General features: G+C 38.7%; 1 pseudogene; it reads right to left on the reverse strand.

Annotated features, from left to right (window-relative positions):
* Nucleotides 1-339: 339 nt before the first annotated feature.
* LOC145608882 (putative pentatricopeptide repeat-containing protein At5g52630 pseudogene) lies at nt 340-3,161 on the reverse strand (annotated as a pseudogene).
* Between the last annotated feature and the right edge of the window lie 1,556 nt (nt 3,162-4,717).

Consider the following 4,717-nt stretch of genomic DNA (forward strand, 5'->3'; position numbering starts at 1 on the left):
ACGCAATCTTGTTGCAATATCCTTCAATGATGCTTGAAGATGCTGCTTCAAACGATTTTGGATCCATGAACTAGGAGATGCTATGAAACCCACTCAAAATTACAAGAAGAGATGAGATTAGGTGAATTCACCAATCTGTTAAAATCAATGGTTAAAATTCATAAAATGAGATCAAAATCAGAAGAGAAAGGGAAAACCAAGCATGTTAGAGTTGAAGTGGCTGCAGAAGCAAGAGCCTTAGAGCCTATGTAAAATAGATATTAGGATTTTTGAGAATCAGTATATTACAATTTCAAGTTTACAGGTTTTCCTGGTTGTGTAATTGGATTAATTGCTTGACGAAAACAGTAAAACAATCCATCATTGAAGTTCGATCCCTTTAGGATGGGGATTCCCTAACCCTTACCATTGGTATCCATTAGTAGGAGTACATAAGGAACAACAGATTTCGTGAACTTGTCACAATTCATAAGGGCTGTAATTTTTGGTGGAACATTTCGCGAACTTCCTGTAAAGATTTGATTGCAGTTAATCTTTTCTATTGGCAGCAATGCAGGCACAATGGTCAGTGGTGCTTTGTTTATGAATGTTTAATTAAAACAACTCCACAATTGTTCGTTGAAACATTGTTATAGATGTATGTAATGAGTGAAAAAATCTATACAACGAATGCTACGTTTGCTGTCACAATACAGTTACCAGTAGTCTCCACATGAGCATTTCCCATCCTCAAACCTATGGAATCTGTTGTTGTCTCTCACGATAATTATTCTTCTAGTGCACTTTGACATAAACTTGATTGCAGTGTGACAATCACCACATACACGCAAATTTTTCATAATCCGAATAGGCCTGTCAGGTGGGAAGCTGATCAATGCATAAGCAATCGCTAACCTCTCACTGTGATACCTAATTGTTTGCCTTTTGGTATCATCATCCACTTGTTGCAACACAAAACTAGTGTCAGCAATATAACCAGCTCGCTCCAATTCGTCCCCTATTTCTTCCAGTTTCTGATATATCTCCTGGGATTTCGGATGGCATCTGTCCCCTGCAGCAAATGTGTGAACCTTGTTACCTTCCTCAAGCCAGCTTAAACCTGTTTCCTTCTTAATCCCTCTATCCCTTAACATCAGCCTAACTTTGGCTGCGTCTTGGAGTCTCCCAGCTGCTGCATAGGCATTACATAGCAGTACAAATAGGCCAGAACCCACATTACCTAACTCGAAAACCTTGTCTGCAGCATATGCTGCTAATTCAGTGTTGCCGTGTAGTCTGCAGCCAGTTAATAAAGCACCCCAAACAGACTCAGTTGGTTGAATGGGCATCTCCTTGATAACTGTAAGCGCCTCCTGCAACTTTCCAGCACGGCCTAGCAAATCGACTAAGGTGGCATAATGCTGATGCCCTGGTTCGATGCCATACTTCTTCATCTGATAAAAGTAAAACTGGCCCTCCTTAACCAATCCTGCATGACTACAAGCATAAAGCAAAGACAAGAAGGTGATAAAGTTCGGCTTTGTTCCTTCACTTTCCATACTACGAAACAAATCCAACACCTTCGAAGAATGAGCGTGTTGAGCACAAGCAATCAACATAGAATTCCATAATCCGACATTCTTTGTCTTCACCTCATCGAATACACGATATGCGCCTTCTATGATCCCACACTTGGAGTACAACGAGATCAAACCACTCCCAACAAACCCCGACGAATCATAACTCTTCTTCAAGCACAAGCCATGAATTTGCTTCCCTAGTTCCAAAAGGGTTGAATTACCACAAACATGAACCGCACTCGAAAACGTAAAATCATTAACATCTACACCCTCAACTACAGCATCCTTAAACAACCTAAGTGCCTCATCATTTTCACCCAATTGAGCATACCCAAAAATCATTCCAGTCCAAGACACTACATTTCTCTCAGGCATTTTATCAAACACCTTCCGTGCATCCCAAATTTCTCCACATTTAGCATACATGTCCACCATAGAACTCCCCACAAACACATCCTCCTCATACCCAGTCTTAATCACAACCCCATGAACCAATCTCCCCACAGCAACCCTCCCCAAAATCGCGCACGACTTCATCGCACTCGGGTACGTATGATCATCAGGCCGAAACCCGGCTCCAACCATCCTGCAAAAGAACTCAAGGGCAACACAAGGAAGCTCATTCTGAGCAAAAGAAGATATAACAGAGCTCCAGGTAGTGGAAACCTTAAAAGGGGCTTCATCAAAAATTTGGCGGGAAAAGGTGGGAAATTGGGTTTTTGAATAAAAATTGATCAAATGATGGGAAACAAGAGGGATAGATTGGAAGCCTAATTTGAGAATGTGGGCATGGATTTGGAGACCTTTCGGAAGCGCCCGAGAGCGGGTGAAGGTGAGAAGGAGGTCGCAGAGATGGCGGTATTGTTGCTCGAAGTTTAATTGAACCGGGTTTTTGGGTAACAATGGTGGTGAAGAGCAAGGTGGAGAAATAGGTTGCAGCATTACTAACTAAACTTTTCTGTATTTTGGGTTGGATTATAATTTATAAAAGTGGGGTTTTATGGTTTTCCCTGTTTTTCTCTAAGCTTTTGGCTTTGACTAACGGTTTTGTGAAAATCGGAAGTTAGTTGCTTTTTGTGATGTTTGCAGAGGGTTCCAACTTTTTTTTTTTTTGTTGTTTTTTTCATGTTTATCCCAATTTGAGTATTACACTATGCTTGTGTTTTTGAGTTTGTGACAAAAAAAAAAAAACCTTGCTTAAATTTTATTTTTCTGTTTTTTGGTTCACAAACAGATTTAGGTATATTGTTTTGGATTTGTTTTCGGTTAAACGTATGAATTTTTCTGATTATAGAATTTGGTCACATGCCTATGAATTTATCGAATTTGAATGGTTGATGATGAATAGTATGTATACACTAGGAATTATTGGTAAGAAGATGGGGTGAAAGTACCCTAAACTCGAAAAGCTATTGGGTTTGCTGCAAAGTTTTGTCTTTTGCTTTCTTTTGAATGTTTTATGTTCATGGTGGTTGATTAATTTTTCGGGTGAATTTCATTGTTAGTTACCTTCTTTCAAAGACATGAATAACTTGAGACCGTAGATACATTCAAGCTTGCTTGAAATTCCTAGCCGCAGATAATGATGTGGAAGCATTTAAACGGTTGATTGAAGATGACCCGTCTGGAATTGATGAGCTTGGGTTGTGGTATGTCCGGAAAAAAGGCTCGGAACAGATGGACGAGATGGTCTGTGAGCATAGAACTCCCTTGATGGTTGCTTCAATTTACGGCAGCATGGATAATGTTCTGAAATTGATTCATTCTCTCCATCACTGATGTTAACTGGTCATGTGGTGACGATATAAGCACTGCACTACTGTGCTGCATCTGGTGGTTCATTTTGTGAATGCTATTGGTGCTCTGAGGTTGCTTCTGGAGGCAGGTGCTGATCATAATGCACTTGATGCCAATAGACATCGGCCTTTCGATGTTATAATGGTCTCACCAAGGCAAAATGATGTTAAAATTGCTCCTGAAGAACTTCTTGCTGGTCATGGTTCTATTCGTGAGCGCATTTTGAGGCTGTCAAGCACCACTTCTAATTCAGTGGTTGACAGTTCTTTTTCGAGCGCACAAGCTGAAGTAGTGGATATGGCAGAATGATATTAATGAATAATCCGGACTTGGATTGAGTAGAACAAAAAGCAAATTACAAAATGTCATCAACTTGGTTAATCTAATCGTTCAACTGGTAGTAACATGAAGTACTATATTGTTTAGGATTTATCATTTCAGTTTAGTCAGGTCTTCTTGGATGAAATCGGATTTGTTATAGGTTGGATGTTGTACGGTGTATTTATATCTAAATTTTCGAGGAGGTTCCATATGCGATTAAATAGATAAACTTGGAGATAGGTGGTGCTTTTTGTTGTTGCCTTTGTACAATCACTTTGGTAATGGATAGCATAGTTAGATGCTGAGAATTCAGTGAGGTGATAGGTGTTCATATTGAGTTAGAATTATTCTACTACTATCTTACCTTGTACCTTTATAAAAAGGGATATGAAAAAAAGATAAAAAGCACAGCACTACACTGTGTTGCGTCTGTTGGTTCTCTGAATGCTGTTGATGCTGTGAGCCTACGAGGTTGCTTCTGGAGGCCGGTGCTGATCATAATGCACTTGATGCCAACGGAAATCGGCCTTTCAATGTTATTAAGGTCTCACTCACTAAGGCAAAATGAAGAACTCCTTGCTAGTCATGGTTCTATTTATGCATTTATTTTTGGTTAAAAGCAATGACATAGCAAATCAACTGTTGGATTGCCTCTGAGATGAAGATAATTTGATACACTCCCAGGCTACATGTTTGCTTTCACTCATAGAAAAGAAAGTATAACACGATTGCTAAGAGCTTAAGATATCTAACAAATTATAGGCAGGCACAATATTGCAAACTACACGAAAATTGATGATCAATACTGTATGTCATTTAAATGATTGATGACTTTAAGTAGTAAACGGCCAAATACATGTTTATTGTTAAAATAATCTCATGAATTTTCATGTTAGAATGAAAATTAGTTTGTACGAAGTATAATTTTATAGACAAAAGTAACACCACTACACCACCTTATATAATCATTTTTTTTTAATCCTTTATAACTAGGTAATATGTTCATGTGTTTTTAAAAAAAAAAACAAATGTACTAATAT

The sequence above is a fragment of the Chenopodium album genome, chromosome 23 (genome assembly GCF_948465745.1).
Source record: "Chenopodium album chromosome 23, dcCheAlbu1.1, whole genome shotgun sequence".
NCBI lineage: Eukaryota > Viridiplantae > Streptophyta > Magnoliopsida > Caryophyllales > Amaranthaceae > Chenopodium > Chenopodium album.